The sequence below is a fragment of the Mauremys reevesii genome, linkage group 12, assembly GCF_016161935.1.
Source record: "Mauremys reevesii isolate NIE-2019 linkage group 12, ASM1616193v1, whole genome shotgun sequence".
NCBI lineage: Eukaryota > Metazoa > Chordata > Testudines > Geoemydidae > Mauremys > Mauremys reevesii.
The window spans coordinates 23,232,018-23,247,474 of record NC_052634.1 but is presented as its reverse complement, the minus strand read 5'-3'; the positions used below and the strand labels follow the sequence as shown (position 1 = coordinate 23,247,474).

General features: G+C 53.0%; 2 non-coding genes across 2 annotated transcripts; both read left to right on the top strand.

Annotated features, from left to right (window-relative positions):
* Nucleotides 1-427: 427 nt before the first annotated feature.
* TRNAE-CUC lies at nt 428-499 on the top strand. The gene has a single exon. It is a non-coding gene; the product is annotated as a tRNA-Glu (tRNA).
* A 1,606-nt stretch (nt 500-2,105) lies between these two features.
* On the top strand, nt 2,106-2,177 carry TRNAA-UGC. The gene has a single exon. It is a non-coding gene; the product is annotated as a tRNA-Ala (tRNA).
* Nucleotides 2,178-15,457: the final 13,280 nt, after the last annotated feature.

Genomic DNA, 15,457 nt, shown 5'->3' with positions numbered 1-15,457 from the left:
CCGGGGGGCTCAGCACTCAGAACTCACAAGATGGCAAAGCTCAGAGCCCTATTACACAGAGTCAGAATGTGATCAGCTCACACCCAGGGGGAGCAACACCCCTCCCTTGGTCTCTGTGCCAGAGCTCCTATCAGCTCAGTCCTTCCCGCAAGAGCCGGCTGCTGAGAGGGTTGTGATGGGGTAAATGAAGGCAGAGGAGGATTGTTCCTCATGGGGTTTTTTTTTTTGTGTCTCTGTGATCCTGCTGGAGGAAGCATCATTTGAGTTTGTTTCAGTGACTTGGGTTGGGCTGAGGTTGTGACCCTGAGCACAGGGGTTCTCTGCTCTTAGCCCCTCAGGGAGTGGACAGTGGAACAGTTTCAGAAAGTGGGTAGAAAGTACCCTAAGAAAGTGTAGCATAAGTGAGAAGAACAGCACCATCATCACCTCCCTGGTGGTCTAGTGGTTAGGATTTGGCACTCTCATTGCCACGGCCTGGGTTCAATTCCCAGCCAGGGAAAAGTGGCTTTACCAGCAAAGCTTCAATTATTCTTCACTTGCAATGTAAACAAATCCATGTTATTTTCCAGATTCCCCCATCTTCCCAGTGTCTCCATGGCAGGGCTGGCTCCAGGCACCAGCGCAGCAAGCAGGTCCCTGGGCTGGTCAATGGAAAGGGGAGGCTTCAGCGGCAATTCGGCCCTCTCAGAGGGAAGGAATTGCCACCAAAAGTGGCAGAGGTAGAGCTGCCATTGATTGCAGCTTTTTTATTTTTTTTTCCGCTTGGGGTGCCAAAAACGCTGGAACTGGCTGTGCTCCATGAAAGACAATTTGTTAAATCCCAGATGAGTGGAGTTCTATCAGTTCTCAGCCTGAGTCCTTAGGTCTTAATCCTGAGGCTATTGTCCCATCATGGGGCCATTTCCCGCCTCTCTTTCATACAGAAGCACAATTTTCCTTGCACAGACACAGGAACAGCAAGATCTTTCTCTGTCCCTTGTGCAAAGCAGGGGGCCAAATTCCATGGAAACAATGGACAAGCAGGGGGCCCTGGGCACATCCAGCCCTGGCCGTGAGATGTTCCCTCCCCTCTTTCTTTATGCCCCTGTTGTTATTTCATGGATTGTCTGGGATGGGGGAAGAGCTGAGTTCACTCCAGGTGGAGGGGGAAAGAACCGTGAAAGTCTCAGGACCCAACTCCTGCTACCAGGATCACCGAGGTGCTGGGAATCTGCATGGGAAAGGGACTGTGTGAATTGTCAAGGTGGGGAATGAATAACAATCTACAACTAGATCCACCTCATTAATCACTGACACAGGCTAATCCTGCCGCCGATAGAAGGGAAACTGGGAGAAATTCTTTGCTGCTCAGCCATGGAAACAGTGACCCAATTGCACCACAGTGAATGTGCTGGGGAAAGCTGGACTTCACAGGCAGGTGGAAAGAGCAGATCCTAGAAACAGCTAGAGCTCCCCACAGCACTTCTGCCACCAGGGTCAGGTGTTGAGCGACTCACTGTGCCCCCTCCCCTCCCATTACCTTCCAGCAGGGGGTGGCAGCACCCTCCACCCAATGCAGGGGAGAGGCCTGATTGGATCTCTGCACCCTGAGCCCAGGGCACCCACTCTCTCTGCCCCACACATCGAATCTGGCCCTGCTGCAAAGTGACCCTAAGAACCAGCAATCTCCAGGACAGCAGGTTTGGCCCTCACAGCAGGGAATGTGTCCCCCAGGCTGCTCTTAGGCCACTGGGTGCTCTGGAAACAAGAGGGCTCTGAGTGTAACCCAGGGGTCAGCAATCTTTCAGAAGTGCTGTGCCGAGTCTTCATTTATTCACTCTAATTCAAGGTTCCGCATGCCAGTAATACATTTTAATGTTTTTAGAAGGTCTCTTTCTATAAGCCTTAATATATAACCAACTATTGTTGTATGTAAAGTAAATAAGGTTTTTTAAAATGTTTCAGAAGCTTCATTTAAAATTAAATTAAAATGCAGAGCCCCCAAGACTGGTGGCCAGGACCTGGGCATTGTGAGTGCCACTGAAAATCAGCTCGTGTGCCACCTTTGGCACACGTGCCATAGGTTGCCTACCCCTGGTGTAACCCATAGCAAGCAAAGACTATCTGGGGATGTAGCTCAGTGGTAGAGCACATGCTTTGCATGTATGAGGCCCTGGGTTCAATCCCCAGCATCTCCAGGTTCTTTTCACCCTGCTGCTTTGCTCATGCCCAGCTGGGATGTCTCCCTGCAGGAATTTCAATCCTGCTCAGTGAGGGGCAAGTGCCAATTGCATGGAAGGTCGGGGGGGGGGGGGTTCTGCTCCTAAGTCACCTCAGTACATGTAAGATTCCCACCTGCTGTGCTGCTTGGGACAAGGGTAGATGAGAAGGGTGAATCCTCCAGCACTGGAGGGAAAGGTCCCATCTGCACAGACTGAGAGGCCAGGAAACAGAGGGGCAGTCAGTGCTCAGAGAGGAGGGAGGTCAGTGATTTACACCCAGCAGGGGACACTGTCTTTTTGAGGCGAGTGCAGCTTGCTTGGGATGGTGCTGACGATGGATAGAAAAAAGGCTGGAGTCAATGACAGACGAGACCACAGAAGGGGAAGGGGAATGGCAGCCCCACAGAAGGTCCTGGGTGCTCAGATGCCCCAGTTATTGCACCCTGGCCTGTCATAGAGAGAGAAAAGACCCAGCGGGACCCAGCCCCCCTACAGTGATCCCATGGACAAGAACCTGGTTGGGAGTGGGGTGAAGGTTCCCTCTGGGGAAAGGGGAGCTGAAATCCCTCAGTGTCCTGGAGTTTAAGCAATGGAAGCTTCAAACCCTGCACGGGTGTGGGCTAAGGTGCATCAGCAGAAGGTTGGGCTGGACAGGGGCGGCAGGTTTGTATAATTTTTGGTGGTGCCCAGAATGGGACCAAGTCCTGCCCCACCCCACCGCCACACAGGGCCAGCTTTAGGCCGATTCTCCCGATTCCCCTGAATTGGGCCCCATGCCTAAGAGGGCCCCGTGCCCAAGCCCCGGTACCGTGTACCAGCAAGAGTCAGTTCGCCGCACTGGGGTGGCCCGGCTTCCCCAGGGGGCAATTTAAAGGGCCTGGGGCTCCCAGCAGGGGCTGGGGTAGGGTTGCGGGGCTCCGGGGGCTATTTAAAAATCCAGGGTTCCCATTGGTTCTACTGCCCTGGCCCTTTAAATAGCCCCCAGAGCCCCCCCGCTTCCCCAGGGCTCCCTCAGCTATTTACAGGGCCGGGGTGGTAGAAGCAGGGGAGCCCTGGGCCATGTAAATAGCCCCCAAGCCCCAGGCTGCTGATGCTACCCCGGTGCTGACGGATGGAGGAGGGGGCACTTACTGTACAGGGTGGGCTGTACCCTCTGTACCCGCAACCCCTGCCTGCAGCCAGCCCCACACCCCCTGCCCTGCCTGCACCTGCCCCTGCCTCCAGCCAGCCCCACACCCCCTGCCCTGCCTGCACCAGCCCCTGCCTCCAGCCAGCCCTGCACCCCCTGCCCACAGTCAGCCCATCTCCAGCCAGCCCTGCACCCCCTGCCCTGCCTGCACCAGCCCCTGCCTCCAGCCAGCCCATCTCCAGCCAGCCCTGCACCCCCTGCCCTGCCCGCAGCCAGCCCCTATCTCCAGCCAGCCCTGCACCCCCTGCCCTGCCTGCAGCCAGCCCCTGTCTCCAGCCAGCCCTGCACCCCCTGCCCTGCCCGCAGCCAGCCCCTGTCTCCAGCCAGCCCTGCACCCCCTGCTCACAGCCAGCCCCTGCTCACACCCTGCCTGCACCAGCCCCGCACCCCCTGCAGCCAGCCCCGCACCCCGTGCCCTGTCTCCAGCCAACCCCTGTCGTACCCCCTGCGGCCCTGCCTGAAGCCAGCCAGCTCCCCACACCCCCCTGCCCGCACCAGCCCTACACCACCGGCCCCGCACCCTCTGCCCTGCCTGCAGCCAGCCCCACACCCCCTGCCCTGTCTCCAGCCAACCCCTGCTGCACCCCTCTGCCTGAAGCCAGCCAGTCCCGCACTCCTCTGTCTCCAGCCCTGCCAAACCCTGCCGCACGCCCCTGCGGCCCTTCCTGAAGCCTGCCAGCCCCACACACCCCGTCTCCAGCCAGTCCCGCACCCCTTGCCCTGCCTGCAGCCAGACCCTACCTCCAGTAAGCCCCTGCCCTGCCTCCAGCCAGCCCCATGTCCACTGGTGCCTGCAGTTCCCAGGGCAGTAACCCTGCACACTTGCTTCAATGATGGGGGCAGGGAGCAGCTGGGACCCACACATGTGCACACCCTAGGGTGACCAGACAGCAAGTGTGAAAAATCGGGATGGGGTGGGGGGTAATAGGATCCTATATAAGAAAAAGACCCGAAAATTGGGACTGTCCCTATAAAATCGGGACATCTGGTCACCCTAGCACACCCCCAGGGAGTGGCGGGGACCCACACATGTGAAATGGAGCTCATTTCTGGTTCAGGCCCATCTTTTTATAAAAGAACTTTAGGTACGGTTAACATATATCTGTATTTTCCCGGACATGTCAGGCTTTTTGGTTTTTAAATCACTGTCTGTGAGGAATTTTTAAAATTAAAAAATTTAAAAATTCCTCCTGGGAAAATACGGACGCATGGTAACGCTATTGGTACAAAAAATACATACTGTGGCACATCCCTTAAATCAGAACTTTTTATAGGGAACCGGTTCCTAAGAAATGAAAGTCTTATACATTTTTAGTTATCCCTGCCGGGGTCCCGCCGAAAATGACTGCCCAGAGTTCGAGAACTGTCCCTGTTCTCATTGGACAGATGGGGAGAAGCCTGAAGTACAAAGAAGGGAAGTGACCTTCCCAAGGGCCTTACACAGCAAGCTGGTGGCAGAGCCAGAAAGAGAAGCCAACAGTCCTGACTCCTGTTCTAATGGACAAAAAAAACCCAGAGAAAGGGATAGAGCCCAGGAATCGAGATGGTGGGGAAATTTCATTGAAACCATTTCTGTCAGAAAATCCCCTTCAGACTAAACCAGTTTGTTTCTCGAAATCAAAACAAGTGAGATGAAAGTTCTTTGCAAAAATATTTTGTTGCAAAACAAAAGCATCTCCTGTTTGTCACAGTGTGTTAAATTGTCTCGTCGCACACAAAGAGGAGACACTTAGATCTCAAACATTATATAAGATGCTTCAGTCTGAGCTAAGTAATTGCTGCTCTTAACAATTTCAAAATAAAAAAATACAAATCAAATAGACTATTTCAGCGATTCTATTATGTCATAATCTGCTCTGAGTAAATGTCATAGGACACCGCATATTATGCACTACTCCTAGTGACACTCTCCAATGGATCCCCATCCACCGTGAGGTAGGTAGGAGCGGATCATTATTATCCCTACTTGAAAGAGGAAGAAGCTAAGGCTGAGAAAGGAGAATTGACTTGTCTTAAGTCACACAGCCAGCCAGTGGCAGAGTTGGGAATAGGACCCACGAGCCCTGATTTTCAAACTAACCATCGGATCTTGAATTTCAGACACTGAATGACCTGAATAAAGTGCTCTCAGATGAGCTCCAGACCAACAACAGTGCACAATAAATATTCAGCAAGTATTTGAGGAGAACTGCAATGTTAGAGAGAATCATGAACTGCTCAGAGACAATTAATGCAGAGGAGCAGCAAAATTCATCAAACATATAACTGGTTATGACTTATTTCCTTGGTCTTAAAAGAGAACAACAAGGACCTGAGTCTCCTCCCTGTCAATAATCCCCTGCTCAGCCAATCAGGGTAGAGACTGAGGACGGCAGGCTGAGGGTTCTCGCTCAAAGGATGGCCCAGGTCACCGGTGGGGATCACTGCCCAAGCACTATTTCAGCCCCACATTTTCGGGTGGACCTCCCACAGTGGGAGCTGCAGAGCACTCCCCTGAGACACATACGCACACCCCTCCTGGTGTTGGGAGGGGAACAGGAGAAAGGACAAAAGAAGCAAGAGACAAAGAGAAAGGAGGAAGGGATGGATGGATGGAGGAAAAGGTGAAACCAAAAGGACAAACCCTAATGACCCCAGTGATTCTAAGGGACAAAATCCCAGGTGCGCAATAAAATTCTGCCTCCTTAAGCTCGTGTTTTCCATGCCTAGAATTCAATGGTCACCAGATGGATCAGACTGAACAGGTTTCAAACCTCGAGGAGGCTCTTACCTTCTAAACAGGGACGGCTGTTTTCTAGTAAAATCAGGAAAAGGGAAGGAGAAAACTCGAAAGAGGTTCCTCCTGGCGCTCACGTACGTGAACCCGAATACTCTCTCAGTCCTCAAAGAGAGACCTGGAGAAGGAGACTTGCTGAAGCAAAGCCACAGGGGTCTCTGAGGTTTCCCTGGCCCCTCGCCCCTCTCCTGCCTGGCTGATGTCAGCATCTCTCTGTGAGGTCACCACCTCCCCCCCACCTTTGACCAATAGTCTGAGGTCCTGCAAAAAGCCTTTGTGATGTCACTGCCACACCCCTCCCTTGCTGTGCTAATGTCCTGCCCCTGGCCAGGCACTTTGGAGGTTTGAGCTACTCCCTGTGGATCACCCCACTCAAGGAGCGTTCGTTCTCGGAAGCAAGCCGGCTAGACAGGAAAACATCGGACACAGTTCCCAATGCTACACTCAGTTGCTCAGAAATTAGTCGACTTTATGGCCAGAAGAGACCATTAGAGCATCTAATCTGACCCCCTGCATATCACAGGCCTCCTGTATGACACAATAGCTACTTTTGGGGCAAACACATTCCAGAAAGGCATCTAGTCTCCATTAAATGACATCAGGAGATGGCAAATCCAACACTTTCCTTGGTAGCTTGTTCCTGTGGTGAATCATCCTCGCTGTTGAATATTTGTGTCATTTCTAATATGAATTTGTCTCTTTTCACCTTCCAGCCGTTGGGTCTTGTTATGCCTTTCTCTGCTAGATTAAAAAGCCCTTTAATACACAATCTTTTGTCTCCATTAAGGCCCTTCAACACTTCAATGAAGTCACCTTTCAATCTTCTTTTGATAAGCTAAACAGGTTGAGCTCGTTCAATAGCTCACTAAAAAGCATTTTTCTCCAGCCTTCAGAACACTTTGTGGCTCTTTGGTCATCAGACTCCTGAACTGCAGCTGGATGTGGCTCTTGTTCTTCTGCACAACATAGCTCCTGGAGAAGAGGGATCTGCAAATGTACATTCGTATGATACCTTTGTTTAATTGATGAAAACATAAATTGACACTTTGAGGACTGAAACTGATTTCAGCTGATGGACAGCTTTGCTAGGTTTTTATGCATTTGGACAGCGAAATGTTGAGTGTTTACATTGATATCAAGCACTCCTGTATAGAGGAGCCCCTGAACATAATGGAGAATGGAAATGAAAATGTTTTCCTTTTTTTTAAAAAAAGAAAGAGGGTTATAAGAGAACATGTGGGTTTGAACTGAGAACTGCTTAAACTGCAGTCAAGCACTTTAACACTGAGCAATATCCCCATGACAACAGGGCTATGGAATCATGATGTCCAGCACTTTGAAGGACAGACCCTGCTTCATTGAGGTCCTTTGCCATTCCCAGACCACAGGTGGTTTTAAAAATGGGGTTTGATTAAACTTCTTAAATGTGGCAAACACCACAGCTTGCACACCCACCGATATAGCTTCTCCCACTGACATAGCTGCCACCTCTTGGGAAGTGGATTAACTGCACCCCCAGGAAAACTCTCTCCCATCAGCATAGAGCAGTGGTTCTCAAACTGTGAGTCAGGACCCCAAAGTGGGTCATAACCCTGTTTTAATGGGGTCGCCAGGGCCGGCATTAGACTTGTTGGTGCCTGGGGCTGAAACCAAAAGTCTGAATCCCACCACCCAGGGCTGAATCTCTCAAGCTCTGGTTTTGCCCTCCCCTAACTGGGGCAGGGCTCAGGCTTTGTCTCCTCTGCCTGTGCTCAGTGTAGAGGGGCTTGGTGTGTCTTTCTAGGGTCATGTAGTAAGGTTTTTTGTTTTTGTTTTTTTGCAAAAAGGGGTTGTAGTGAAAGGAAGTTTGAGAAACCCTGGCATAGAGCCTCTGAATATGTCTAGACTTGGCTCCCTGTGGCAGATCAGACACTGAAAGTACAGCCATGGAGACAACACACACTAGCCTTGCCTAGCAGGCAAGAATCAAACCTCCATAGAAAGATGCCTATTGCTTTCTAACCCATCTCCCTAAGCCCTCAGCCACCACCACTTAACAAAGGGGCTTTTCTACACTGTGGTTCTGGTCTCACTGAAGGGTCATTTCCAATTGTTTGCTCAGACCAGCATTAGGGGAAATGGTGCCTTGGGCAAAGCTTGTACTTTGGCACTTCCCCATTCCCCCTGAATGATCCCCCTCCCCCTTTACCGCTACCTCCTGCACTCCCAACCCTTGCACCTCCTTCACCCCTAACTCCTGCCCCCTCCTGGGCCCCCTTTGCCCTTAACTCCCTGGGCCACCAGCCATTGCCCCTCTCCTGCAGCCCCTTCACATGGCTCCAGTGCTGGGGGCCCCGCACTTGTTCTCCCTTTCCCTGGGCTTTGGCATCACTAGCCCCTGCTTAGCGAGTAGGGTTCAGTGGTTCCCAAAATGTGGGGCATGACTCCTAGGGGGACACAGAGGAACATTCATGGAGTCAATGAAATCAATTGAGCTTCTTCAGTCTCTCGCTGCAGACATTTCCCTTGTTTTTAAAGGCAAAAATCCTGATCTTTCCAATGGGAGCTGCTGCTTCAATGTTCAGTTTGGGGAGGGATTTGGCTGCACTCAGATCTGCCCGCGGGTTACAATCTGCGATCCGAAAGGTCGAACGCAAACAGCGTTTAGATGGGACTGTTAGTGCCGCCCCCGTGTGGCCAAAGATCAGAACTGACCAGCAGAGTTTACAGCTGGAGCCTGGGACACTCCTGAACAAACTGGGCCCAAAGCCTCTCGCGTGGGACCCTCGCTGTGCAGCAGGAGGCGGAGGGAAGCGGATTGTCAGGGCTCAGGGCAGCACCCTGCCATGCTGAGCCGGTGTCTGTGCTAAGCTCGGCATCAATCAGGTGATTCTGGGCAGTTCGGGGTCCCCGGGCTCCCACAGGAGGGTGAAGCAGGTCACCCCTGGAGCAGGTTAAAGCTGCAGGTTGACAGTGGGGCTGCTGCCCCTGTGAACAGCTGCTGTAGCACCGCCTGGGCAGGACAGGGAGAGCCAGTTATACCCTCCCCCCCAGCCTGTATCGGGGGATGGGAGCACTCACACCCTGGGGACCCACCCACCAGAGATCTACGGGGGGGCGGGAGAGTGGCACCCACACACCCAGGATGTTGTAGGGGGGGACAAGGGCATCCACACTCCGGGATCCTCTGCAGAGGGACGGACACCCACACATCCAGGATTCTGTATGGGGGGGGAGAGGTACCCGGACAGCTGGGCGGGGAAAGGGGGCACCAAAACATCCGGGATCTTACCTGGCAGGACAGCGGCGCCTGCAGATCGACATGAGACGGGGGCGGGGGGAGCAGAAGCATTTCCCAGTTCCAGGCTGTCCCCATCTGGCCAAGGCACAGAGCTCACAAGCAGAGTTTAAAGGTCCAGCTGCCAAACTGCAAAGCAAGCCGGGCTCTGTGGCTGGTGCCTGTGATCCCAGCTCCTGGGGAGGCTGAGGCTGGTGGATCGCTTGAGCTCAGGAGTTCTGGGCTGCAGGGGGCTGTGCCGATCAGGTGTCCACACTAAGTTCAGCATCAATATGGTGATCCTGGGGAAGCTTGGGGTCTCCAGGTTGCCTAAGGAGGGGTGAACCGGCCCAGGTCGGAAACGGAGCAGGTCAAAACTCCTGTGCTGATCAGTAGTGGGATCGCACCTGTGAATAGCCCCTGCAGCGTAGCCTGGGCAAGACAGTGAGACACAGTCTCTTTTTAGACACCCCTACCCCGCAGAGCCTGGAGTGGGGGATGGGAGCACCCACACGCTGGGGAATCTGACTGGTGGGTTAGGGACGCACCCAAGCAACACGGATCTTGAAAAGAGGAACAGCGACACCCACACACCACAGAGCCTGGATGGGGGCAGGGGAACACGGGAGCTAGTTCATGGGGTGAGGGACACACCCATATGCTCCGTTGCACCATTCTTAATGAGAAGAACAGGGGCATCCACACAACACGGATCCTTAACGAGCTGGGGGACACCCACACACTCCACTATTAACCAGGAGGGACAGGGGCACCAGACACCCCCAGTAGCATGGAGAACCCCCACATCCACCAGATCCCTCATGGGGGGTAAGACAGAGGGGATTATAATGGGGCCCAGCGCACCCACGCACCAGGGATTGTTAAGGGTTGAAGGGACAGGGACACCCACACACACTGACATCACATCCTTGGAGGAACGCAAACCCTCCACAGAAAGACCTGGTCTTTTCCATGATGGCAGCCCAGCCTGGGTGAGTCAAAGTTTCTTTTTATACAGGCACGCCCCAGAGATCCTGACTAGGGGGAGAGAGACACCCACCCACCAGAGATCCTTAATGGTCTAGGGTGCACCCACACACCAGGGATTCTTATGGGTGGGAGGAATGGAGACAGCCAGACACACTGAGATCACTTCCTCCAAGGAGCCTGGGCCAGACAGGGAGACACAGTCCCCCTTTACATATGTAAGGGGACTGTTGCCCCCTTACTAACATTCAGTGGGGGTGTTTTGGTTGCTAGCTCCCAGCACTAAAAGGGGAGTGATCGATGGCAAATCAGGACCCTGAGACTGACAGTCCCCAGGAACAATGGCAAGAGGCCAATGCTCCAGGTCAGCCTGATTGACAGGGCAGGCCGGCTAATCAGGAAGACAGAAGGCTAGGGTGGGTCCCGTCCTCCGTGTGTGAGCAGGAATGTGCCGGAGTCAGACGGAGTGGGGCCGAGCAAAGGAGAAAGCAGGGGCCCAAGCTGAGCTGGAGAGCAGAGCCGGGCCAGATCCAGAGGGGCCAGAGGCACAGCCCAGAGAGAGCAGATCCTGTGCTGGGAGCGGAGCTGCAGCCAGAGGCGCAGCACAGAGAGAGCAGATCCTGTGCTGGGAGCAGAGCTGCAGCCAGAGAGCCACAGGCACCGCCCAGGGAGAGCAGATCCTGTGCTGGGAGCAGAGCTGCAGCCAGAGAGCCAGAGTGTGGTGAGCAACTGGGGCCAGCCAAGGGGGGACCTTGGGCAAAGGGCCCAGCACAAAAAGACACCCCCAGCCAAGGGTCCATGCAGGCCAGGCTGGGAGGGGGACCTTAACCTGCCGGGGGGCTGGCACTGGAAAGAAGAATCCCACCACCCAAAGCCCGGAGGTGTGTGGTCACCACCATTTCAAGTGTCCCACCCACAGCATCCCTGCAGCACAGCCAGGGCCTGAGAAGGAGGCCTGGGGCCTACAAGGAACAGATTGCAAAGGGCCTTGATGTCCAGAGACATTGTTTGTAATGTTCCCTGCCACAGAGCAGGGTGATGTGTTTCCCTGTAACCATTCCCATTTATTCTTATTCTTTTCTTCAAATTGATTGTTAAGTAAACAACTTGTATTTGCTTTAAATTGTCTGGAATAATCAGTGGGTCAGGGAGGTGCCCAGTGCAGAGAGGGTACCCCGGAGTGGGGACACCTTAGCCCCTGTCCTAGGTGGCCACAGCAGGGTTGGGGGTTGAGCCCCCCAGGAATCCTGGGCCCAGTCTTGTTGGGGCTACGAGAACTCTGCCAAACAGGAGAGCCCTCAAGGGCAGGGAGGCCTCTGGGTAAAGGAAGAGGGAGCGAGGACTCAGATCCTTTCGCTAGCCCACTTCACCGGGGTAGCACAGAAGCCAGGAAAGTTCCCCACAATAGCGGGACCATTCCCCCGCTTACATAATTGGCGTCACTAACAGGATCCTATCCACAGGGTCCACCCCATTGGTTTACTGGTTGAGTTCTAGTAGCACTGTCCAGGCCTGTTTGAGCACTCTACCATGGCTGGAATTGAAGAACTACGAACCCAGTTTGCTGAACTTCAGCGCAAATTATCAGACCAAGCGGAGGCATTACAACAAGCTAGAACTGAACAGAGAGAAGCCTTATCGCTGGCCAAGGCAGTAATAGACCAACAGACAGCAGAAGCTAAGAAACCCCCTACTATTTATGTCCCACGGGAGTGGAAGGTCACGGAGTTTGGTGGCTTCCCAACTAGACCAGGAGACATTACGGTAGAGGAGTGGGTCAAGTCTGTGAAGGCGGCTCTGGGTGTGCTAAGAGTACCTGAAGAAGATCATGTGGACTTCATAGAGGAGCACCTCAAGGGCCAGGCCAAGGCCACAGTGAAGTTCATGGCAGTGGCACACAAGAAAGATGTGGAAAAGGTATTTGAACTCCTTCTAGAAGTGTATGGAGACAAGGTACCTGTTGGAACCCGACTAAAGGAGTTCTTTGAGAGAAAGCAGGAGCCTGGTGAAACTATCCGGGCATATGCATATGACCTCCAGGAGAGAATGAGCAAAGTGGAGCGGCGAGACCCTCAACGAGTTCCAGACCCAGATACAGCTCTGAAAGAGCAGCTGGTGTTGGGGCTTCGTGATGACTCCCTCAGACGTGAAATGAAAAGGAGGTTTAAGGAAGAGCCCAGTAAGAAGTTCTATGAACTCATGCAGGCTGCCATTATGTGATCAGAAGAAGAGGAAGTTCCTGTGGCAGAGACAGCCAAGAGTAACCCCTGTACACAAAGTGGGGGCCTAGTGAATGCAGCTGCTGGGGAAAAAGCCCTGCCCCAAACACAGCTAACATTGGAAAGCTTAAGTGAAGCTGTCCAAAAACTGGCGGTCCAACAGGGGGAGATGCTGAAAGTGATGACTGAAGTGATGAAAGAGAAAAACCCCACCAATATGCCAAGACATCCAAGGGCCCCAGGACCCCGAAGAAGAGCCCCACTGAAGGATGAGCTGGGAAGATACATTTGTTACACTTGTGACAGGCCAGGACATACTAGCAGAGAATGTTCACTGAGAAGGAGAACAGAGTCCCAGGCACTCGAAACCAATGGGGCACCAGGAGCGAGTGGTCCATCTAGAGTAGAAGGCCAAGCAGTGGCAGAAGGATTCCTAGGCCTGTCCTTGGTGGAAAATCCCTCTGCATACAGTGAGAGGAACGTGGTCAGTGCCAGCATATCTAGCGACTTCTGTAAGCGAGCATTTGGAGACTGTCTAACTGCTGAAGTATATATAGCAGGGGTGAAGACCAGATGTTTGGTAGATACTGGCTCCGAAGTCACCACCATTACAGAGTCGCATTTTAAAAAATATTTGAAGGACAAGGACCTGACCATGCACAGCACACGGTTTGTACGTCTAACAGCTGTTAATGGACTGGCAATCCCAGTGGCGGGGTGCCTTGAAGCAGACATAGAGTATATGGGCCAAACGCTGCCAGGAAAATGCATCTTCATCCTGAAAGACAAAGCGTCAAAAGGGAGCCATATGGGAGAAGAAGTTCCAGGGATTCTAGGAATGAACATCATCAGTGAGCTGAAGGAGCTACTCTTACCAGGAGAAGGAACCAGGAGGATGAACTGTCACGAGCACTATACGAAGAATGCTGTGCGGAGTAGAGTATTGGCTCGAGCGGAGAGGCAGAGTCATTCCCTGGGCCCCAGGAGGCATATTGAAAATGTTAAAGTGGGCAGAAAACAGAAGACCATTATTCCTCCGTGGAAAGGGAAGATCCTTGATGAACACCGCTGTGTACCAGAAAATGAGCTGCAGATGATGAGGGAGAAGGGAGGACGAGTTACCTTTCTTCCAGAAAGATGTGATGGGAGACTGCCAGTTCCTGTTCACGTGGCACGCCAAGGGCTGATTCCTGCACATGTGGCTAACATAAGGGCGTTGCCAGAGAAACATCAAGAAATCTTTTCTAAGGATGAGGTGACCAATTATGATGACCAAGTCAAAGGTCACCATGACAGGCTGAAAATAGCCTGTGAAGTTGCTCTCAATACAACTAAAGACACTGCCCAAAGTAGGAAAAGGACTTATGATCGCAAGTCCAGTGGGGCTCTCATCAGGCCCGGTGACCGTGTACTAGTTCGTAACCATAGACACCGGGGGCGAAATAAAATACAGGACAAGTGGGAGTCAAAGCCCCACATTGTAGTTGCTCACACCAATCCCGAGCTACCAGTTTACACCATTCGGCCTGAACGAGGAGGTCCTGAGAGAGTAGTACACAGGGACCAGTTGAAACATTGCACTCTTAGTCCAGACAGGGACCATAGGAGGCGTAGATCAGTACACTCTGAGGAGGCTGAAACCAGTTGGGAAATGGTTCTAGTCCCACAAACCAAATACAGAGGGGGACAGAGTGGGGCAAACCCAAACCCTAACGAGAATGGCCAGATCCCTCAAACTGACCCAGTATTACCCGAGGATAGGGAAACAGAAAATATGGGTAATGAACCACCAGTTTTAAGGAGGTCCCAGAGGGCTAATAAAGGTGTACTTCCTGTTAGACTTAGAGATACTTATTTTATTGGTTCTATGTAGTGTGTTGATAAATATTGTTATGTATAGTATTAAGAAGTAGATGTGGAGTGTTAACTATGTTAAATGTTCTTTTCGTAATTGTTAATGGGTTTTTAATATAATATAATGTGGATATATGTTGTTGTTATGGGGCCTGGATGTACCGGTGTAACTATTGTGGCTGTGGCAGAATTTTAGCAGGGGGGAATGTAAGGGGACTGTTGCCCCCTTACTAACATTCAGTGGGGGTGTTTTGGCTGCTAGCTCCCAGCACTAAAAGGGGAGGGATTGATGGCAAATCAGGACCCTGAGACTGACAGTCCCCAGGAACAATGGCAAGAGGCCAATGCTCCAGGTCAGCCTGATTGACAGGGCAGGCCGGCTAATCAGGGAGACAGAAGGCCAGTGTGGGTCCCGTCCTCCGTGTGTGAGCAGGAATGTGCCGGAGTCAGACGGAGTGGGGCCGAGCTAAGGAGGAAGCAGGGGCCCAAGCTGAGCTGGAGAACAGAGCCAGGCCAGATCCAGAGGGGCCAGAGCTGCAGCCAGAGAGCCAGAGGCACAGCCCAGAGAGAGCAGATCCTGTGCTGGGAGCGGAGCTGCAGCCAGAGAGCCAGAGGCACATCCCAGGGAGAGCAGATCCTGTGCTGGGAGCGGAGCTGCAGCCAGAGAGCCAGAGGCACATCCCAGGGAGAGCAGATCCTGTGCTGGGAGCAGAGCTGCAGCCAGAGAGCCAGAGTGTGGTGAGCAACTGGGGCCAGCCAAGGGGGGGAACCTTGGTAAAAGGGCCCAGCGCAGAAAGACACTCCAGCCAAGGGTCCATGCAGGCCAGGCTGGGAGGGGGACCTTAACCTGCCGGGGGGCTGGCACTGGAAAGAAGGATCCCACCACCCAAAGCCCGGAGGTGTGTGGTCACCACCATTTCAAGTGTCCCACCCACAGCATCCCTGCAGCACAGCCAGGGCCTGAGAAGGAGGCCT